The sequence below is a fragment of the Cyprinus carpio genome, chromosome B3, assembly GCF_018340385.1.
Source record: "Cyprinus carpio isolate SPL01 chromosome B3, ASM1834038v1, whole genome shotgun sequence".
Classification (NCBI taxonomy): domain Eukaryota; kingdom Metazoa; phylum Chordata; class Actinopteri; order Cypriniformes; family Cyprinidae; genus Cyprinus; species Cyprinus carpio.
Window position 1 is genome coordinate 21823602 of NC_056599.1, and position 25182 is coordinate 21848783.

The following is a 25182-nucleotide window of genomic DNA, read 5'->3' on the forward strand; positions in this document are numbered from 1 at the left end:
AATTGTTCAGAATGTGCAGTTTTACTAGTTAATAAGAAAATGCATAAAATGTGTAACTTAAATAATTCAATGTTGTAAAAAATCAGATCATAAAGATGTGTTACTCATGTTACTTTCACAATTTAAAATATGTTGTGTTTATATTATTTTTTATGAACAAATAACATTTAAAATAATCTCTTTCACTGAGATCTGAATAATCTCGTTGTGTATTCTATGTAAAAACACTGTTTTGTGTAATGGTTATGCAATGATGTCATCACGCAATGACATCACAACGTCATTTAGCAACTTTTAGCGACAAATTGATCTGCCTTAAGCAACTTCCCCTGAAACTTAGTTGGCAACACTGTTTGTAGGAGTGGATAGGGCTGACATAAAATAGGAAGTACTGCTGTCCCTTTACTTATGAAAAAATCTGTCTTTACATCTTTCACTTGTAGTAATAGAGTTGTGTTCTTTGTCCACCTCTGCATTTAAGTAATCTAAGGGTAGGCAGAAAGAAGATCCAATGTACTGAAAACTAAACAGTTTCAATGCACTATAGGTGCATACAGTTCAAAAAGCGTAATATTTGTGTATATAATATTTTAATTTGTTTTGCAATTATTCTTTTAACAGAAGAATTAGCAATGTTTCATACAAACAATTAAATATTTTAATAAACAATTAACTTAAAAGCTTGTGCTTATTAGCTCATAATTGACTATATAACAGTGATGTTATGAAATGTTTCTGTGAAATGATTTGGACAAAGAAATGTATAAATATACACCTATATGTGGTGGATTACATAAACTTAACTGATAAAGTACATTCAGCTATCAGAATACAATATGCTTTGTATTACAGGATTACTATCAAAATAGCCTCACTTGTGCATTTTCCATGAAAGTGCTTGTATGTAATGTAAAGATTATGCTCCCAGCTGTTATTACATCAATAATTAAAAGGTTTTTATTAATCTAATAGATCACTGTGATCATATCAACTGTGCTTATATGATTAAGAGGTGCTCTGTTTAAGTGTACTTGAGTGAAAACACATACTGAATACTGCAATACAACATCCAAATGTTCATCATCAGGTGAAAAGTCATGTCACATGCTTGACACACACAGTCACAATTCCTCTCATCTTTCATTTTTGGACTCAGATGTGTTTATGGAAACTGTCCTCCTTACACAGAAGCAGCTGTTAGGTGTCCTTAGTGTGGGTTTCGAAAGGGAACGTGTTGACCCAGCTCTGTGTGCGGGCCAGGCACTCCTCCCAGCTGTAGAGCGGTCGGTACTGAAAGTGACGAAACGCCTTGTCTGTGCAGACAGTGAAGGATGTGCAGGCCACAGCGAGTGTGTATCCGTTGAGCAGTGGGGTGTAGTTGTAGAACGGCTTCAGAAGCCAGCGTATCAGGTCGTTCATCCATGCTATGAACCACAGCACCCACACTGGCACGTGCAATGAGCGAAAGTTGAAGGTCGACAAGAACTGCATGTTGAAGTCCTCGTAGCTCTTATATGGGGAGTCGTCGTAGCAGAAATAAAATTCCCCACCAAGCCTATCGGGATGTTCCTGCAGAGCACGTGCTGCTAGCAAGTGCATCCATGCCACGTTCCCTGCATGCACAAAAACACATTCAAGGTAATTAAAATATTACAAGGCTGAGTCTTATGCAACTTAATTATAGCAATTTTAAAGCCATTACATAAATATACAAACAGCACAGATAAATTCATGTTTAATATACTCCTTTTTTTCCTTTAAATAAAGCCAAGAGTACAAGGGGGACCACAGAATTGAATTGAACTGAACTGAATTAAGTTATTAATCTTTATAAATGTGATACACCCATGTGTAATCATAATGGTGATGTCCGGTTTGTGATTTTTTTTATTTTTATGATTTATTATATTTATAAGATAAGATCTCAAGCAAGGAGAATGAACTTCAGAGCAAACTAGGAAAGAATACACAGTGGAGACAAAACTGATGCTCACAGTGTACAGCTTAACCTAGAGTCAAATGAAGAGATGAACAGAGCTCAAGACCTCAGAAGAAAAGCAAAATGAAAACCATTCAAGAGCTAAGTGCTCAAGTTGAAGCTCAGACAAATATTATAGATTCCTTGTAGGGATGCTTTCTTTAACCAGTTAACCGACCGTAATACAATACAATTAATACAATCAGTTAAACGGTTTAAAAGTAATTTGTTTTTATATTTTCAGCAATAATTCAAAATACAAAAAAAATTAAAAGGCTTCATGCATAAAAAAAAATATATGTGTATTAAAAAAAATATTTACTTAAATAAAAAAAAAAAATATCCACGTAAAACAAAATGTTTTACATAACGGCAGTAAGGTGATAACGCTTAATGAACGTTTACAAACATTATAGTAAACATAGCTAGGCTATTTTAGTTCCCTTCACTCCAAAACAAATCCTTTGAATTAAATTTTTTTTTAGAAAAGAACAAAAATTAAAAACTACTTAATTTGGTCAAAAACGAAACTGAAACCAATGTTGGGCTTCTCATTCGACACAAAAAATTAAAAACATAGATGACAAGCCAAAACGACTTAATTCAGTCAAAAATGAATCTGAAACCAATGTTGGGCCTCTCATTAGACACAAATGTTTTCAAAATCAAATGTTTCTGTATTCGCAATGTACTTGAATAACAAAATATTATTTATTATGTACTTCACTCGTGTTCCAATATCCACGTAAAACAAATATTTTACATAACATTTAAACTGAACAGTGTTTTTTTTTCATATGTCTGACTGACTGTATTTTATGATGATAATGAACAGGCTGCATTGTCAAGGTAGCAAAGCTTAGTATGCAGCGCCAGCACAATCACTTGAATTTTTTCCTTCTAACAGTGAAAGCAACTACTCCTTTTAGTCATAAAGATAATTGGAATTGTAAAAGGTTTGCTTTTATTTGTGTACATTCATAATAAAAACAAATCTTTGTGCTTTTGTAAAATAGGCCTAAAGAAAAAAGTATTGGTTTCCAATTAAACCAAACAAAAAATAGAACTTAATCTCTACACAGTTTTTTCTTTCGTTTTCTTAATTTATTATTTCAAGTAAAAAAATAAGTAAAAAATATTTCTCGTATAGGCCTATTTATCATTATATATATATATATATATATATATATATATATATATATATATATATATATATAGCCTAGCTTTATTATGTTTTTTCTCCTCCGCTCGCATAAGCGCTGCACGTGCGTGATGTGAAATATGACCATGTGAATCCTCACATTCTGTTGTTTGCTGCTTTTTGTTCATGTAAATTAATCCCCAGAAAACCTTGGATCACAACCATGTTTTAACATCCCTAATTCCTTGAAACAAACCAAGCAAACTAAACAAATAACTATTTCATTCAAATGTTCCTCAAACACAACCAGATCACAACCATGTTTTAAACCATTCCACCCATTCAAGAAAAGGAAGACTGTATGAAAGCACCACAACAGCAGAGCATACAGACATCATATGCAGTCACTGTTTAATTAAAAGAGAAGAGGGACATAAAGCTGCAGGATGCTGTAATAGGTCCAAAAGCAAAGGAAGGACTTACCAAACAATTGAAAGAGAGCAGCCAACAAGCAGGCGACACCATGATGAAGCAAGGTCAGTGGATAGCCGTGCGCAGGTTGTGAGTGTGAATGGTGAAGCTCGTCTTCACACACCCAGAGAAGCGAATTCAGGACAAAACAAATTTGCAGAATTAGTGGGAAGCAAGTGTTTAATGAACTGTTACATAAATGGCTATTCTGTGACTGTCTAACTTGACACGGGTATGCATGTCAGTATTCTCGACCACAATTTTAAAAAAACATTGTTATCTCATCATTTGACTTCCACCTCTGAGTGAGTTATTAGGAACCAAATCTCTGAATGTACTGGTTGTCAATGGAGAAACTCTGCCCTTTGATGGTTCGGTTGAAGTGACTGTGAACTTACCTGGAAACAGCATTCCTGATTTGGCGATTCAAGTTCCATTTTTGGTGGGTAGCATGGCCCTTGAACGACCTCTGTTTGGATTTAATGTGATTGAACAGTTCATTACGGTACAGAAAGGGGAAAAATGGTTGAGTCTACTATCATGACTTTGCTTAGTGGGGCAATGGAAATAGAAAATGAGCAAGCAAGAGCAACTGTGAATTTTATACAGACCCAAAAGCCATCTAATATACTGTGCAATTCAATCAATTCCGGCAGGACAAGTGGCAAAAGTAAAATCAAAACAACCAAAAAAATTAAAATGTAAAGTACCAAAAGATTTTCTGTTTGAATTCAATCAAGGGAACCTGAAGTTGGATTAGCTTGATTTGGGTGATGGTCTGTTGGATGTCTGCAGGACAAAAAGGCCAATCATACAAGTTCCAGTAGGAAATTACACCAGACATGATATTACCTTGCCTCGACAAACTGTACTTGGAAGTATACAGCCAATCGCAAAAATTGTAGAGATGGATCAAACAGTTTAACCAGCAAGTGTTGAAGTCAATAGTGCTGAGACCACTGAAGAGTCTAATGACAAACGAGCAGAAGTAACATCATGTTGGAATCCCCATGTGGACATCAGCCATTTGACTAAGGAACAACAAAACATGGCAAAGAAAATGCTTTTTGAAGAACCCCTAGCATTTGCATGTAATGATGAAGATGTGGGCTGCATTCCAAGTTTACAAATGACAGTCAATCTCACAGGTGATATTCTGGTTCAGAGATCATACTCGCCAGTGCCAAAGCCTCTATATATAGAAGTTAAAGAATATATACAAGATCTTCTGCAAGAGGTTGGTTTGTCAAGTCAAAATCTCCTTATTCTGCACCAGTCATGTGTGTCTGAAAGAAAAATGGAACGAATGAATGCAGAAAGCTGCACATGGAAGGAGGACTCCTGTTTCGTAAAACCGGGCAAAGACATCAATTCATTCTGCCTAACCAGTATAAACAAACTGTTCTCAAGCAACTACATGACAACATGGTCCATGTTGGCGTAGAAAAAGTTCTTAGCCTTGCTAGAGACAGGTTCTATTGGCCGTTCATGAAAAGAAACATTGAGACATATCTTACATGACAATGTCCGTGTATCAAGCAGAAAAAGCCAGCTTTACACACAAGAGCTCCAATGGGCATCATAACCACCAGTTCACCATTTGAGCTTGTGTCTATTGATTACTTGCACCTGGAACGCAGCAGAGGAGGGTGTGAGTACATTCTTTTTATCGTACATCACTTTACAAGGTTTACTCAAGCCTATCCTACCAAAAATAAGTCAGGAAAGACAGCAGCTGAAAGAATCTTTAATGACTTTATTCCTTGATTTGGATTTCCAGCCAAATTGCACCATGACCAAGAAAGATAATTCGAAAACAAACTCTTCAAGACTTTGCAGCAGCTTTTTGGAGTGAGCCTTTCTAGAACTTCCCCATATCATCCACAGAGCAACACTGTCGAAAGGTTCAACAGAACATTATTTCAGATGCTGAGAACACTTCAAGAAAAGGAAAAAGAAAGATGGAGGGAACACCTACCACAAATTGTTCACGCTTACAATCGTACGCGACATGAAGCAACAAGTTACTCACCCTTTTACTTGCTACATCCAAGACAACCAACTTTGCCGATCGATCTCTTGTTCAAACTGACACCTATTGATGAGGGAAATAAGGATCCAAGAGGATATGCAGAGAAATGGGCTGAGTGAATGATGGAGACATACAGGATTGCTTCTGAAAACAGCAAAAATTTCAGTGCACGTGGAAAGAAGTACTATGTCCAGCGTTTAAGAGGAATGATTGTTCAGTCTGGTGACCGTGTACTTGTGTGAAACCTGGGAGAGAAGGGAAGTCCTGGGAAAGATAACCTATATGGTGAAAGAACAAATAAATGACAGTCCAGTGTACAGAGTGGTAGCTGAAACAGACAAAATCAAAAGTTTTACATCAGAATCTTCTATATGAAGTGAATGACTTACCTGTTAAGGTACCTGAAATACCTCTTGAGAAAACAAACAAGCGTAAAGACAAGACGGCAAGACAAAAACATGCAAAACAGTGAAACAGATACAGATGATGAAGGGAGTAATGAACATTACTACTGGGTATGAGTGTCAGATAAAATACTGTATGACGCAGAACCTACCTGTGATACATCTACCTGTGATCTTCCATGTCAACGATCCTACAATCAACCTGAAAGAGAAAGACAAAGAACACATACAGAGATTCTGAGAGGACAACCTAGAAAAGATTCTATACTTACCTGTAAATATCCTAATGAGGGTGAATTTACTTGTGAAGGGGTAAAAGACAGCTGGGGGGGCAGCTGTGGCCTAATGGTTAGAGAGTTGGACTTGTAACCTGAAGGTCGCAGGTTCGGGTCTCAGTGCTGGCAGGAGTTGTAGGTGGGGGAGAGTGAATGAACAGCGCTCTCTTCAACCCTCAATACCCATGGCTGAAGTGCCCTTGAGCAAGGCACTGAACCCCCAGTTGCTCCCCGGGCGCTGGATATAGCTGGCCACTGCTCCGGGTGTGTGTTCACGGTGTGTTCACTTCTCACTGCTGTGTGTGTGTGCACTTGGGATGGGTTTAAAATGCAGAGCACCAATTCCGAGTATGGGTTACCATACTTGGCAAATGTCACAACTTCATACATGGGCAGAAACACTGACAGAATCTACACGTGACAGAAGACCCACACAAAGGCTTACTTATGACACGTTAGGTCAGCCAACTACTCACTTAAATCCAATGGTGAATAGTTTAGAGACTTGCAGACCCTATTGGGAGTTATCATGTCACCATAATACAACTTACCCTAATACATCCAATACATCCTATTTTAGTACACCTTATAAAGCAGCGAGCCTTTGGAACACTCTTCCAAACGAAATTATTTCATGTATAAATTAAAGTACATTTACACACCTGACCAAACAGTGGCTATTAACAAAGCAAACCTGTAAGCACTGAATGACTTTGATATGAATGATGTAGACTGTGAGTGATTAAGTGTTAGATACATGAAGTTGAGAGTGTTTTTATGATGTGAGTGAAGTAATGTTTCCTTGTATAATTTCTGTATTTCATGAAGTGGAGAGTGTTCTTAATGATGGGAGTGAAGTAATGCTTCCATGTATAATCCTGTATATATTTTATGAACTTTTTGTAAATGTAACATATGTCTAGGGACTGCGGGTGGAAATTAGCATTTTTTGCTATAACCTGGCACACGACATCTCTTCTTTCTTAGACTAATGTTTTTTGTGCAATGTCCCTGATTAAATATAAATAAACTCATTCATACATTCATACGCTGTTTTCTCACCGCCGCCTACATTCACTTATTGGGCACTCCCTATGACTATTGGGTACTAAAAAAAGGAATGAAGGAGATATTATTGTGAAATATATGCTGGCAGAAGCCATCTTTTCTTTGCTGGGGAGTGTGTGATACACCCATGTGTAATCACAGTGGTGATGTCTGTTTTGTTAATATTTTTTACATTATTTATTATATTTTATGAAACAGAAAAAAAAGGAAGTCAATTTTGTACACTGAGTCTTTTTGTTTATTCATCACCGTTTGAAACAAAGCAGTTCCAGGCAATAGAGGGAGTGGATGTGCGAGGTTGTCATTAAAATAAAAAAGCCAATAAAATTGCTTGTCCTTTTTGTTTCTCCTGATAACTCAGGTGTGTGTGTTTACAAAAGTGAAAAAATAAGTCAATATCCATGTCAAAATGTACGCTCAAATTTCTTATGTGTTTGTAGTCTGTAGCGTATGAGGCCTGAACCAGACAAATTAAAGATTCGTTTGGAAGCCTGGTTGAAACATGAGCCGAATTCCACAGAAAGGCAGGATGTTGTAAATCAACTCCTAGCACCACAGTCTGATAACCAACCAACTCTTTCAGAGAACAGCTTTCAACATTAACACCATTAGAACAATTATTGACAATTTCAATTCGAAAAAGAGATTGTCTAATTTGGGGCAAGTAATCGAAGAAATGGACAGTCTGACCCTCACATGTAAAGCCATGAGAGTAAACAAGATCTTTGGATTGACTTCCCCCCCACCTAGCAAAACCAGACTGAAATTCCTAAGGAGACCTGTTAACCCCTCTGGTCCTTACTCCCCAGAATGGCACAGAGAATGCCTTCCAATGCATATATGCACCAAAATGAACTCAAAAAAGACTTCTAAATGGATATCAGTCCATTGCTTAACTCCATATCATACATGTAACCCACACACATTTGATTATAATGTTTCTAATCCCTTATTGTGTATGTCTTTTTTTAAATAACTCTTGAATAGCTAAAGGGATCATATTCATGTTTAGTATGTGTGTGTTCGAATCTTCTTGCTTGAAACGTTTCTGACCATCAGTTATTTGTCAAATGTATCATATTCTTGTTATAGGAATCATGTCCAAATTATACCCTGCAAGAGCGGGGTAAAATTCGGACCACCTGCTTGATAAGATAACATATGATTTATGAATGGGTGGGACAAACATCGCAACACCACGAGAAAAGACAATATCTAATTGGTCAAGACAACATTTGAGGTGTGGCCAAAATGCCAGTTTAAATACTCAGGACACCATCAAATTTGGCTTTTAGCTTTTAGCTTTTGTTTAGCTTTTGCTATCAGTCATGCCAGCTTTTAGCCTGCTTTTTAGCTGCTGCTTTTAGTCATGCTTTGTCATCACTTTTAGCGTTCTTCGAATGCCGTTCCAGCATGCTTCGGCCTGCACGTCTGCTGCTACTTAGCCACGATGAGAAGAAACACCACCTAGTCTCGTCAAACTTTACTTCTTTTCTTTTCCGTTGAGAGTTCGTGTTCTGAGTTACGTTTTGTAACGCCGTGTCTCCGAGTCTGACCTCCCGTGCCCGTCTGAAACCTTCAACCAGCCCACAACTCCACATCTTCAGCCTACGCCCAACCACGGGCTTCCCAAGACGTAACTTCAACGACTACTGAACTTCCAGCCAATCAGCAACCTCGGGAAACCCCCTTTTCAGTGACAACAAAGGGAACCCCGTTAAACAGGCATCACAAGTAACGTACATAGACTCTGATCTGTACTGGTGTATCTAATATAATTTTAACCTCATTGAGGAACTCAATGCGAGGGTTAATTAAGTGACCTGATGGTTGTTCATGTCTATGCAATTTCACATATTGCTGTAAACTTGGGATTTCACATTTTCATTCTCTTAAACTCATTCTTTTCCCTAACTTTCTATCTTCCTGCAACTTGTGTGAATGTGTGAGTGCGTGTGCTTATGTGTTAGATTAGTTTATATGTCTAAGATTTATCTAATAAAGCCTTATTCATATTAAAAAGAGAAGTATCTTGTGTTTTGTGCTTACAAGTTAATGTCTTAAACTGCTGATCTTGTTACTGTGCTAATTAATAGTGTTTTCACTATACTTTGGATATTAATATCCAGCGCAGATTTGATGTTAAACGGCTCGTTCAGTGAATCGCTGGCCGTTTCAGTGATCAGCCGTAAAACAGTGATTCTGTCCAAATTCCCTTTAAAATCTTAAATGATTCCCTTTGAGCTAAATTGACCTGTTTCACTCACATAGTCAAACAGCTTGTATGTGATAAAAGAAATCTCAAAAAAATCAAAAACTTTTTCAAGAGTTCACCGGGTAAAGCAAAGGATGGTCTGTTATGATTTCGGCCATTGATCTAAATGTAAATAGAAAAGTACCTCAGCATGTGATAATTCAGAAGACTCAGAAATTGTAAATACGCATATATTTAGAGAAATGTATGTGTTAACAGGAATATGATGATAACTTGTGTCATGCCTGATGGTTACAATTTGAATGATACTATTGTAGCAGCTGTGTAATGATGATGAATGAGTAACTCAAATATGTAATGATGATGAATGAGAGATTCAAATGGTTATAAAGAAACCGTTTCCACAGAAAACATTGTGTGTATCGTTTGTCAGATGCATTTTACATTGTGACTGTGCTTCAGATGCAATCAGCGGAAACGGTTTACAAAAGTGTGGCCCAAATGGCCCATGTAATTAACCCATTAGGTCAGTGCATCATGGACTCTCCATGGGAGAGGTCCTATCAATTCATCATGAGGTTACACTATCATTGACTCTCCATGGAGTGTTATTGTATTGTTTGTAGCACATTTGTTACCAGGTATAAAAGGCTGATCTCACAGACAGTACCTTGGGTTAAGATTGTTTGAAGGATGACATGCTAACATCGCTGCTGAAGAATTGCTACACTGCTACCTTCAATAAATGATTCTCCGCACAAAAACTTTGGTCAAGCTTACTTATTTTATGTATTAGAGAAATCTAGTACATTGGCAAGCCACCCAAAACTACTGCTCAGCCAAATACAGCAAAATCTAACACACAGAAAAAACATAAGGACTTACTAAAGGGATTTTAAAAGTGTATTTTACAGATGCTGATGATTATAAAGGAGTTATGATGAAATATGTTTTATAACATAAAAGTAAAATACAGGAAACAAATATTTGAAGATTTTATTGTTGTAAAAAAATACAAAAGAGTACAGAACTGTTTTTATTAAATTAAAATGATTTGCTATAATATGAGATTGAACTAAATGGTTTAAGAAGGACATTGCAGAAATGTAAATGTTAATAAAGATGCAGATGAGCTGCGACTGAGGAAAGCAACTAAAATTGCTTGTCCTTTTTGTTTCTCCTGATAACTCAGGTTACACACCACACATTCTTTTTACTAATCTGTCTACATGTTCCACACACCACGGGACCGTAACATAAAGACTGGACAATAATTAGATTAATCACAATTAACTGATTCTATTGACAGCCATGGTTTACTTATGGTTTATGCTTGAGGTTTATATAACTAAAAATAATCTAATAAAAAGTAAAATATTACTAGATATTTTCTAGATACTGTTTTATAATATATTTTTTTTTCACATTGCAAATGTCTTTATATAAAACAAATATGTGACTACCTTTTTAGGAAGGGGGGCCTTTGCATGGAGATCATTATAATAGGGCTGTGACCACGGGCGGACTGGCCATCTGGCATACCGGGCACTTTCCCAGTGGGCCGACCACAAAAAAAAATAAAAAAAAGAGAAGTTGCGCGAGTAAAAAAAACAGGCTCTTCAGGCAGACGCTGCCAAATGTGTCAAACTGACACAAATGTTTTCGGCAGTAGCAGGACCTTCACCAGCTTCCGTAGCTGATGAAAGTGGTGGTGGTGTCGGAGGCAGTGGCATTAACAGTGTTAGTGAGGAGGAGACTCAAGAGGAGAGGGACAGAGATGAGGGAGTGAGGATAGAACCTGCGGTAAGCCTTGATAAAAATGAGCCAAAAACAAGTGGTGGACAAACTGTTGATGATAACACTACAACAATAAAAGAAGTTGGCAGGCTATACACTGTATGATGTGTGCATAAAAGCTGTGCCTCCTGCAAAAGTTGCCCACTGTGCTGCTATGAAATACTCAGGCGGTTCAACATGTTGTCAGGTGCATATCATCTTCTTGGGCTTGCATATAAGTTCCTTCTTACCCTTTCCCTGAGGTGGCCTGTGAAAGAACGCTCTCAGCACTCAAATTCATCAAAAGCAGACTTAGGAGCACTTTGTCAGCAAACAAACTGGAGGTATTTATGATGATGGCCACTGAAAAAAAGACATTCTCATGGCATTACACTCAGACACAGAGAAGAGTGAATTATTGAGAAAGCTGCTCTTGTAGCTTAATAAGGTAAGATGTTTTTTGAAATGATTATGAAAATATTCATTGCAATGTAGCAGCTGTCTTATGCTTCCTTTAAACCTGAACCTGTCCCTCCCTCTCTCACTCACTCTGAGTTTACAGTAATTCAATGTTACTTTTATCTAGGAGACACTGACCATCTGAGCGATCATGTATCATAACTACTCTCTCTCTCATTCTCTCTCACACAGACACACACACACACACTGCTCTTTTGTTTTTAAAGGTTCATCCAATGAGTTCACAAGCATCCTTTTGACTAAGTGAGTTTACAGTTTATTCAGTGCTATACTTTGGAAAGCATTGATCATTTGATCAATCATTTATCATGTGTATTTTCTTTCTCTCTCTGTCTCCCTTTCTGCCATCACTTGTTCTTTATTGGAGGAGGAGTTCACCTGCATCCTTTTTTACTTGGTAAGTTGGCAGTTTATCTAATGCCAAAGAGATTTATCCTATGATCAATAATTCATCATATTAACTTTCTCTCTCTGTCACAGTCTTGAGTTTTAAGGATTCATCTAAGCAGGGTTCACAGGGCTCCTTTTGACTTTTCTGAGTTTAAAATTTATTCAACACCACTTTGCTTGGAAAAAAGTGATCATCGGATTAATCCTTTCTCGAGTCAGTTAATAAACTGCTACTTTTATCAATCATTGATCAATCGTTTACCATCCTTCTCTGTCTCTCTCTCTCTGTCACAAACACACAGACAAGATGTACAAGGAGTTCACCTGCATCCTTTTTGATTGGGTAAGTTGGCGTTTTATTCAACACCACTTTTTTGAAGTACAGTATTTAATGTGTCAACTCTCACTGATTGTTGCTTACACATTACATGGCGTTAGTAGTTTTAAAGAGTAGGAGTTGGTATACATATTCAGAGCAGGGGAACTCAAGAACCCGTTCCATCCCTGACCAGAAGTAATGAATGCCAATCCTGCCATAATTCGAAATAAATAAGTAAATAAATGTACAAAGAAAGTTTTGACGGTGGCACATTTTTACCCACCGTGGTGATAATGGGACCAACTAGGATCAACGGTGTTGATTGATATAAAAAATTAATATTAAATATTAATTTAAACGCTAAAATGAAAGAATGAATCGCCTGCACAACTGCTGCTTGTCACTTTTTTCTCTTGACAAGAAGTGCATTTATTCAGTCGCACTTCAGCGCCAGGCGCGAGACAAACAAACATGGAAACGGTAGGCTACTGTGCTCGCAGCGCATGCTCTTCAATTGCACACACAAAGGCGCCGGTGTGCGCTGTAGTCTGTATTCTTTCATATCAAAGCGTGAAATAAACTACATGCATGCAATGTCGTGGTCAGTTAAGTCATGAATATACCAAAAAGGCGATTAAAGCTGACTTAAATCTGTGCATGTAATATATTTTATATGAGTCACATTTAAGAACATGTCTCTGAAATGTTTTTCAAATCTGTCCTGTAGCAGCCCAGCACTGTCTCACTCATCTAACACACCCGATTTATCTCATCAGCGCGTGTTTATTTGAGCACTTCTGTCAGTGAATACGCAGCCTGCAAAACACTAAAATGAATATTAAAGAAAGAATACAGTTAAACAAGAAAGTAGCCTAAATAAAAAAGGTAAATACACCCTGCCGGACGCGAGTGGCGCAGCGCGACAAAATACTATAGAAACCCCATTATAATAAGTGATGCTACACTGGATGCGGCACGACACGACAAATCCCCGACAGTAAACTGCCTCATTCTATTTATGAGGTACTGACACAGAGTTGTGTGGACACTAGACAGAATCAACCTGTTGCGATGCGGCGGTGTCGCCTCCGGTGTAGTAGACCCGGTTCACTGTTCCGCCGCCGAGGAAGCAGCGCATTGACTCCTGGTCTGCACGCGCTCTCTTTGAAATAGGAATCGTTCCAACATTTCTCGTTAACATCTTTCATTTATCGATGTCTCGTTTGTATTTGGCCAGTTTGGAGAAAGCCTCACTAAACCAGACCAGACAGGTGTTTGCGATCACGGGAACTTGTACAAATGCAGACGGGTGACATGAATGGAGATGGCTCCAGATCGGCGATGTCTTATTTGGTTTCCCAACAAGGTCCATTGCCCCACACACACAAAATCAATTTGCTGAATGCATAAACTGTATTTTCCTGCGCTCAAACCGGCAATCTAAAGGAAACGCTGTGTATGGCGTTTGAGGTAATTTGTGAATTACCACAGACTTAAATAAAACAATTAGCAACTATTACTGTTATTACACTTGTATACAAAACTTTTTATGCTTGTTATAGAGTGTGACGTCACATGCACTACCACCGGTGGCAGTAGACAACCGTCACAGCCCTACATTTATAATTAGAGAAAAAATTAGTGGATTAAAGGGGTGGATTTCCAATCCCATCCTCTTCTAGCATATAATGAATATGTAATCATAGTGTATTGCATGTAATATAATCATAGTAATTAAAACTAATGTATGTATTCTGGTATTTATATTACAAGCAATGACATTCATCTGAATCATTATATAATCAAATGCTTTTTTATTTTTTTTATTACAATTTGAACTTTGTTCTTATTTCACTTTACTGTGTTGATGCTGGTTTTAGAAGACATGTAAAGGTAAGTGTTAATAATGCACCATGTATCCACCACACCCTATACATCCTTGCTTTACAGTTCCATTGGTTACTATATGTTAAACTGAATCAGAAGTAGAAATTCTTGGACCTCAGATCAGGTTTTCTCTGCATGAATGTATTGTTCTGTTCCAGTAATGTGCTGTAGCTCAACCTTGGAAGGAAGAGACAGTGTCTATGTTTTATCTAATTGTTTGTTGTATTGAGAGGCATGTGACCATGCCAAAGAAATTAGTCTCCAGCAGACTTCAACAGCATGAGAAGAGTCCTTCTAGGAATTTATGACTCACCTATGACCCTTATCAAAGTTGCATGTACTTATATAGAACAAGGGATGCCAAAGATAATGTCTTTAACTTGCATTGGGGACAGAATACCATATTTGGCTAGAGTTGTCTGTACCGTTAACCTATCAGAACCTATAAAGGTTACGTCATCTGATCATCCATATGACCATAAGTACTAGTGTTTCTATATTCTAAGTTAGTTCGAAGCTGGCTTCTCTTATTCATTTTCTATGGCCCTTGGAAGTGTTGAGAGTTCTGTCTTCAGTAAACTCTGTCAACTGACTGAATTTCAAATTTGACTCCTGGTCTTCAGTGAGCATATTGATTTCTCTAAAGGGTTTAACTTTAATTCCCCTTCAGGATAAACTGACATCAAATCAATTTAAATTCTATCAAAAAACGAAGCCATTCTCCTGAGTTCCACTGTTGCCATGTTCACTGTGTTCTGTTGTCACCAGGAGTCTGATGGTTACCTGCCTAGACTCTTCCGTGCTCTGTGTTCTGTGGAACTCCTCTGATCACCCAACCTCCGGTCCGCACCCCATTCAGATAGAAGTCCTTCATGAGCTGATGCTGTTCCCCATAGATACCGGTTGGCCGTAGTGAGCATGTGTAGAGAGTGTTCCCTCCCTTTACCTGATCATGGAGAGTGGCACAAAGGAGAGAGAAATAAATCAATAATTGACATCAGCAGAAAAGCAAAGAGATTGTCTTTTTACAGTTCACTCAGATGCAGAAGATACATCAACAGCGTTACGAAGATTTATAGTATTTACTGGGACATGCCAATAAATGCATGGCGTGCTGAAACAAAAAGCGTAACTATAACCATAAACAATCATTTAAGGCTTCCAACTTGAGTGCTATGTGCCATTCCTTTCCTTGGGGTTTGGGTGGGTGCAGTATTGTGCAAAGTTGGAAAATAGCAATGAAATGAGAAGCATGAGCTCCAGTTTCATCAGAATGTCAGTAGATTTGATTAAAGTTAAACTTTCTAGACTGGCAAAAATGCAAACATGTAGTATGCATCTCCTGATTGTAGTCTTAAAAACAAATGTTGAGTTTAGAAGAACAGTATTTAATCATCTAACTTCAATTAACAGCTTTATTTATGGCTAAAAAAATGAAATAGCTGCTTCTATTCATTAATCAAACTCTGTGTGTTTGTAAATGCCGACTGTACTTTTTCTATATAATTAAACATGCTAAAAAGGGAAATTCAGGATCCATTCAAAATCAATGCATGATTGTTTTACTCCACTGGATTGTGTTGTACCTTTGTGCCATTGGCTCCCAGCACCATTTTCTCAGCTGAAGCTTTGGTCTTAGGGTAGGGCATCTCATGGAATATATTATATGGAGTATCCTCATTCCCTCTGTGTCAAGGAAGAACAACACCAAGAGTTAAAATCTGGGCAAAAATCTGGGCAAAATGAAAAGGTAGTTAAGTAATAGGTAGCAGAGCTACTTATACCCAGAAGGCATTAAGTTGAAGCCTTAACCAGGTCCTTAACTAAAATCATGTGCCTGACCGACCAGTGCTGTCAAATTATACCCAAACTCAGATCCATAATGCTCACACTCTTTGTTTATCCTCTACCCTCTAAATGAGTAGACACAGATCCACTCTTACAGCTTGCACAGAAGAAATATGAAATGCATGCACAGAATGACACTATATCCAAACAATGGCCCAAACTTAACGGACTCAAACAAAGTTGATGCCTATCCCTGTCTATCCTTGCAGAGTGAGTGTAAAATCTAAAGCGTTAGGTAAAATACTAGATTTGAGTATGTATGATTATTAGTTATTCAAATATAACTTTTGGGTTTGAGTTGGGTTGTGGTTATTAATGACAATTATTTATAGAAATATTTTATTTCATTTTACTGTAGCATTTAATATAATGTAAAAGCAGCAGACATTAGAACACATTTCCAAAGAGGTTGTTAAGGGTTTTTTTGTTTGTCATATTTGTTATAGTTTGGCTATGGCAGCACGCACTTTCCACCAAAAACAGTTTTTATCATCATGACCTTAGAAAGCCATTACCAACGGCAAGCAACCAATGATTAGCAACAATATTAAATATCAAAACACTCCACAAGGACTTGATAAAAATGTGCAGAAAAGGAGAAAGAAAGGGGGAGAGAGAGATGAAATGTAATACTGATGCTTTTTAAATAATTACATTTTCATGTGGATGTGTGCATATTTGTGTTTCCAAAAATACAGGAAAATATTTCCATATGCTTATTTTACTCCTATCGGAAAGGATTAAAAATCTGTGTGTGTTAGTCACTCTCCAAGGAAAATGTTAATGCTTTAAGCATGTGGCAGTAATGAAAACCTTTCAAGCCAAGGCTTTGCTCTGTGTCCCACTTTTAATAAAATTTCTTGCAAGACTACTTCAGTTAAAATGCCTTTGTTGCACCATCAGATGTGAAACTACTTAAACGTCATCCTAAAGTTGTCTTTGGATCACAGATAAGAGCGAGTGACATTTTTCTTTGGTTGATTTCCAGGCACATGATCTGCCCCTTGCAGGTTTGTTTATTACATTATTTGGGGGCTAATGGATTGTCCTTTCATCAACCATAACAGTGCAGTCCTTTTAAACCCAGATTTTAACATCATAACATGGAAAATACATCGGCTTCCTTCAAAATCAGCACAAAAAAATGTGAGAGAAAAACCACTAGATTCCATCTATGCTGACTAGTTACAGAGCTGGTAACTGCTACTTCAGAAATCGCAACATTAGAACATGTGACAAATCATCACAAGACGTGCTTTGAGACATACAAGTGTCACTTATCAGGTGACTTATAGGAAAACAGCATAAACATAGACTCTCTCTCTATATGAAAGTTGGAATAACACTCCAAGGGCATATCTAACTTGACTGTGGCCTGTAATTCTTCAGCTTGAAAGATATTTCAGGATGGAATGTAGTGTATGTTGTGAAATTCTGTCATTCCAGAATGCGTTCAGCGTGTTCAAACCCTTCCCTTCTATTCTCTCAGACATTCCCTCCACAATACCCAAATTTTTAGTGAATATTTTGAATTTAAAACATGTCACTTTGTAAGGAGTTCTTACATATATCAAACAGCTATTAAAATAAAGACACTTACCTGATGAATGTATCTCCTTTCACATTTGGACCAACCACCTCCATGGAGCTTGTATAGATCAAATACTGAATACCAATTTCCACACATGCGTTTATTACATTCTCCGTCCCTGATGGAGAACAACATCCAAAAACAATACATATTAAAAACACATGGCAAACAGCTACAGGGTGAAGAAAACAGGAACACTACCTAAAAAGAAAGAAAGACTTAAAGCAAAGCTTTAAACTGACATTAATGAGAATCATTACGCTTGAAAACTGAAGTATCAGATAAGTGATAAGTGGAAAAAAAACAAAGGTAACCAGATGTGCATTGGCTTTTTTACTATGCAGATCATTCAGTGGTATTTAAAGAGAAGATTTCTAGAGGAGTAAGGTGGAGTGCAAATGTGAGAGCAAAGAAAAGAATGATATGATAGGAGAGGATCCAAAGTAGAGGAAAATTCCAGTACGAAAATAAATTCATCATCTCTTGCTCTAGTTTTCATCTGTAACCTACTAATGCTATAATGACACAGGCCTCAAGACATGTTAAGAACCCTTGAAGGGTTACTCCACCCCAAAATGAAAATTTTGTCATTAATCACTTACCCCCATGTTGTTCTAAACCCGTAAAAGCTTCGTTCATCTTCGGAACATAATTTAAGATATTTTGGATGAAAACCAGGAGGCTTGTGACTGTCCCATAGACTGCCAAGTAAATAACAGTGACAAGGTCCAGAAAAGTATGAAAAGCATCGTCAGAATACTCCATCTGTCATCATTTGGTTCAACCGTAATGTTATGAAGTGACAAGAATACTTTTTGTCTGCGAAAAAAAAAATGAAAAAAAAAACAAAAATGACAACTTTATTCAACAATTTGTCTCCACTGTGTCTCTCCAAATCAGTGTAGCAACAATTTTGGAGAACAAAAGGCTGAATGCATGCTCTTCTGTGTCAGCTGCGCACTTTGAATAAAGTCATTATTTTTGTTTTCATCACGTACAAAAAGTTTTGTCGTCGCTTCATAACGTTACGGTTGAACCAAATGATGGCAGATGGAGTATTCTGACGATGCTTTTCATACTTTCCTGGACCTTGACACTGTTTATTACTTGGCAGTCTATGGGACAGTCACAAGCCTCCTGGTTTTTATCCAAAATATCTTAAATTATGTTCCGAAGATGAACTAACCTTTATGGGTTTGGAACGACATGGGGGTAAGTGATTAATAACAAAATGTTAATTTTGGGGTGGAGTATCCCTTTAACCAGTAAGGTCTACCACAAACAGTCAGAATTGAAAACATGCCGATGAATAAGTGTAAAACAATGAAAGAGTGATCTGAACACATAAATAAATAATCATATCTGTGGTAATACACAGTAGACGTTTTTACGAATGCAGGTGGTGATGCGTTGACCTTTTTGATGAAACTGCATGTGCTCTATTCTCATAAAGCCACATGATCTGTCTAGGCCTGCAGGAGGTTTTATTGTACAATAGCTGTGGACTATGGTTAAAAACAACATTTTTGATCTTATTATTCTCACTTCATTACATGCAGGAAGAGTGGGATGAGAATTCCTGCCTTCTTTGTGAGACTAAATGATGCATTTCCGGACCAAACAGACCGTAAAGGTTACTGGAAATGTCACCAAAGGAAAACTGTGGGATAACCAAAACATACAAAACACTAACTTATATTTACTCTAACAATAAAAAACTCACTACCGTTTGAGGTCAGTAAGATGTTTTTAAAAGAAATTCATACTTTTTTTTCTCCAAAAAATTCAGTACTTTGTTTGTCAAAGAATTCTGAAAAAAAATTAATAGATAACAATGTCAATTAAACGTTGATAATAATAATAAATTTATTGAGCAGCAAATCAAATTAGAATGATTTCTGAAGGCTCGTGTGACACTGAAAACTGAAGTAATGACTGCTGAAAATTCAGCTTTGCCATCACTGGAATAAACCGTTTTTTTTTTTTTTTTTTTTTTTTTTTTTTTTAATAATATTTCCACAATATTACAGTCGTGGCCAAAAGGTTTGGCAGTGACAAATTTTGTGTTTTTCAAAGTTTGCTGCTTCAGTATCTGTAGATTATTTTTCCACATGTTTCTATGGTATACTGAAAAACAATGATAAGTATATCATAAGTTTTAAAGGCTTTTATTGGAAAAAATATATTGTGAGTCAATATTTACAGTGTTGACCCTTGTTCTTCATAACCTCTGCAATTCACTCTGGCATGCTGGATATTAGCTTCTGGGCCAAATCCTGACTGATGGAGATACATTCTTGCCTTATTAGTTCTTGGAGTTTAGCACAATTTGTGGGCTTCTGCTTGTCTACTCGCCTTTTGAGAACTGACCACAGGTTCTCTATGGGATTGAGATCCGGGAGCTGCCTGGCCACGGATCCAAAATTCTTTATCACTCTTGCTTTGTGACGTCATGCTGAAAAATGCTCGGATCACACCAAATTGCTCATGGATCGTTGGAAGAAGAAGTCGCTCTTGCAGGATGTTTTGATAACATTCTTTATTCTTGGCAGTGATTTTGGGCAGAATTATGAGAGAGCACACTCCCTTGGTTGAAAAGCAACCCCACACATGGATGGTCTCAGGATGCTTCACTATTGGCACGTCACAGGACTCATGCTACCGTTCACCTTTTCTTCTCTGAACGATCGATTTTCCAGATGTCAGTCGGAAGGGAGCTTCATCAGAGGAAATAACTTTGCCCCAGTCTTCTGCTGTCCAATCCTTGTACTTCCTGCAGAATTTCAGTCTGTCCTTGACGTTTTTCTTGGAGAGAGAAGTGGCTTCTTTGCAGCCCCCCTTCTTGAAACCAGGCCATTGTCCAAAAGTCTTGTCCTCACTGTGTGTGCAGATGCTCTCACACCAACCTGCTGCCATTCCTGAGCAAGCTCTGCACTGCTGGAGACACGATCCTGTAGCTGTATAAACAAACTCGTGAAACTAGCATATCTCAGAGGCGCGCGCAATGCATACGTGCTGCGTCATCCACCCAAACGGCTTCAGTGTATGACAGTCAGCGGAAGTGAGAGAAAAGTCTTTATTATGTTTGAAATATGGATATTTTTCTTACAAAAACGCATGGATTCACTACAGAAGGCCTTTATTCACCCCCTGGAGCCACGTGCGGCACGTTTATTATGAATGCGCGCATTATGAATGACTGCAGCACCCGCTGACTGCAATGATAGAGCTTGGAACAGCCAGGACAATTTGTAATATAACTCAGACTAGAATCGTCTGAAAGAAGAAAGTCATATACACCTAGGATGACTCAAGGGTGAGTAAAACACAGTCTCATTTTAATTTTTAGATGAACTAACCTTTTAAAACTGTACACTTTTAACTGTATTTTTGATCAAATAAATACAGCCACGGTGAGCATAAGAGACTTCCCAAACTGTTGAACGGTAGTGTATTTTTAATCTTATAGTAATCTCCAGTCTATTTACGCATTTCAAAGTTTATTTCCTAAACCATATTCTGAAGCAACTCCTAAAACCCTTTCAAAGTGCAAAACACTGACATCACTTCTACAAAGTCAATGCTATCTTATTCTTCACTCACCTTGTACATTGACAGCATAGATGGCCTTCTCAGGAACCTTATACCACACATCAACTAAACTAGCTGCGTGGAAAACCAGGTCTGCTCCCTGAAAGGCATCACGCACGTTCCCATAGTCTGTTATATCTCCCGGCACCACCACCACCTTCACATGCTCTGCGCATAAAAGAGAAAGGTACAGTACATTGTTAAAAGCATATTGTTAGAGTTCTGATATGTAGGTGTATCTATATAAAGGGTTTTTGTGTATAATGAGGTAGCTGTCATGCAAACACACACGCAGCTGAGAACTGACGTGACTACCAGTACATATAATAAAGCTATTGTTATATAATGAAAAGATTTCCATAGAAGTCGAGTCTACAGACCAAACCATCTGCATCCTTGTAGCACAACAAAGTATTCCAGTGTATAAGGGTGTACCAAGGTCACTTTGGACAGCATCCTGTTATCTCCATGATTCACCTTTGGAAGCTTCCTGATAAAATTTCAAGGCTCGTAAGTGATATTCTGGATTGCAATGACACAATTATCTAAAACAGGAAACAAACAATAAACTCCATCTACGCAGTGGAAGCACCACCCTCGTCTAAACAAAATGCATTGTTCTCATTCTCACATACCAGATATTTTTCGCACAATGAACACGGTCATTCATGACTGCTCTCCAAAGAACTGCTTCTTTCTGATCTCTGAAGTTTCCAGTTGCTTTTGGACATATGCATTTAACAGCTCCACAGTATTACAGGTTTTTAAACCACTACACAAGACAAACGATTAATGTGAGCCACTATCAACTGCTGTGCATTCCAGATGTTCAAATAAACACGTCTCCAGGTTCTCTCACATCTGGTGATGGTTAATTAACTTAGCTTTATAACCATAACCACCATGACAAAGTCTGCCTAAGAACAAAGCTTTCCAAGTAGTAAACAAAATCAGTCACATACAAAAATCACTTACTGGCTTACTATGCAAGTAAGTCAATGTTTCAATGCTTCTGATAAAAAAAAAAGGTTATCTAACTTCTTTCTGTAGCCATTTGGACTTTGACCACATGCTAAGCTGTTGTCTTTTTCACGTATCTTTGTGGAAGTAAAAGTGAACTTTCCCCGATTAGACCCTGGGATAAAAACTAGCAATATATGTGAGGACTAGAATACATTAGGGCAGAACAATGGATAAACATTGTATGAGACCCACTAGATAAAAGATTAAAAGAACACTTGGCTAATAGATAAACATTTGGCACACAAATTAGAACCAGATAACCGAATTCAAAGTCTAACTTCCCTCGTGCATCTATTCCTCTGGCTGACGTTGCATAATGATATAGTGCAAAAGCACATTGTGCTTCAGCTTAGAAGCACTACATAATTGATGAAAATGAGAGATCAGTTTCTCCATAAAAATGTTATCAATGGGGCTTGGTGAATAAGATCTTAAAATCCCATTGTACGGGGTAGGACATAAAGCGGATGGAGCATCCTGGTGGTGCAAAGTGAGAGGAGGAGAACTGGACTGATGTGGCCTGATCTTACCAACTGAACCAACCCTGAATATACACAAATAAAGCTAAAGGTTATGAATGAACGTTTCCATTTCCTCTGTCATTTCAATGCTCTTTCCCGTTGTTGGAGTCACAGAAACAACAGATGTTTCCCGTAGACACTTACAGAAGCTGCACCCTATACTGTGACCATCACGAATCCAGACACATTCTCAGGAACTAGTTAATAAATCAAAGGGTGTTTAATGATGGGCACTTTTGTGTCTAACCCCAACTTGGAAGATTTCCCCCATGCCTCCATGAAAACTGTGATAATCTAAAGAAAGAATACACAAACAATATCTTTATTTCTGGCATAGAAATGAGAGATTTCTCAGCGTTTAAACATTCCTCATCTCTACTTCGGGTTTTGTGGCGACCACCAAGGCGTCAACAGTGTCATTCTGAGAAATGAAAGAGCATCTCGACTTAAAATATGATGCATGATTTAGAAAATAAAGAATGTTCAATGTAAATCTTGTGAATATATACTATTTTATAAGCCTGTGTGTCATTTCCAGTCAAAATTCAAAAACACAATTATCAAACACACAATTTACGATGTAATGGAAATTTTAATAGCATTAAAAACACGACAAAATAGCATCCTCTGTGATTTATATGTACTTTGGAGATTAAATAAATGAGTCCAGTTGTGAAACTTATTGAAGAAACATATGGTCGTGACATCAAGCATTTTACCAAACACGCACGTAGCGTCGTCAACCACGCACGTAATGTTCAACAAGAAATCGATTTTGAAGCACTGTGGACACTGACAAGCTCGTAATCATTACAATGCACAGTTTGTTTCAAGTGTTTCTTACCTGTACTGTGACTTTGTAGACTTGGGTAAACGTTTTTATCGAAAAGCCTTATCTCCTTGATATTTTCTTCCTTCTCCAACAAAACTCTCAACAGGTGCTGCCCGAGAAAACCACATCCTCCAGTTATCATCACGTAAGTCAGCTTCGATTTCTCATTAGACATGTTATTACGCCGTTTTGAATCCTCTCCTGGTATTGATTGAAGTGTTTATCGGTCAGTGTTTACCGAGACGGTCAGCTGGTTCTCTCTGCGAATGTAACGGAAAGAAACGAGTCAAGTCCAGCTTATCAACAAATTATGGCTTTCAACGAGACTGAATGAAGTCTCCCCAGGACTCAGAGTGAATATGGGTTAGGCTATAAAACTGCCTCTACTTTTCTATCTACTTTTCCCCCCGCCCATATTGCTGCACGTTAAAATGTAGCCTACTTTCCTTAAAAAACTAAAAATAAGATATTTTACCTATTCACCTAATTTAGATTAATCCGTGCATGTGTGAAATATTCAAGTAAATATTTTAGCATAGGTTAACAGAGGGAAAATATGGAATATTGGTATTTTTAAAATAGACTGTGATATGCATAAACCTGACGCCCATCCCTCCCACTGGTGCATTTTTTTTCTTTTTTTTTTCATTTGACTTCTTTCATGAGTGTCTTTTTGTGCATGATCACTCATCCACCATCACATTGTCTCCTCTGCACAAACCTCAGATAACCACTTACAAGTCCATAACATGGCCTGAAGTCATGTACACAAAGAAAAATTCATCCTGTCCATTCCTGTCCATCCTATCCATTCTGATACCGTAATGTTAGAGTTATGTGTTGTGTCTGGACCAGCCAATGCAAGAAATTTGAGTCAGCTTTGTTTTAGTATGACTGAAATGTTAGACATATCTATAAGACTGTTTCGACCTGTTTGGGCCAGATAGCAAGACAGCGCCATCTCTGTACTGAAATTTGCTAAATCACTAAGTGTGTGAGTAGTTAAAAATTAACACAGTGATCATAAATTTAATCACCAAAACAATCTAGTGTCAAGGGTAGGACCATTTAACCCATATCAAATGTAATTTAACCTGTTAAAACAGAACGTGATAACTTGTGGAGAGAGAGAAGAGTGTGTTAATGTTTGTAAAATGAAGGTAAAAAAAAAAAAAAAAAAAAAAAAAAAAGAAAATCAAAAACCCTACCAGCACTTTTAAAACTGCTTCTTTTTGCATAATCTTCAACGCTGCATGGGAGAAAACTGTAGATGAAAGCAAATTTAAGCAAGAGGATTTGCAAAACTGTTTAGCAGTTGGGCTATATTACTTAAGTGATTA

At 37.5% G+C, this 25182-nt stretch overlaps 1 pseudogene; it reads right to left on the minus strand.

Moving 5' to 3' along the window:
• Positions 1-388: 388 nt before the first annotated feature.
• LOC109062276 lies at positions 389-24101 on the minus strand (annotated as a pseudogene).
• Between the last annotated feature and the right edge of the window lie 1081 nt (positions 24102-25182).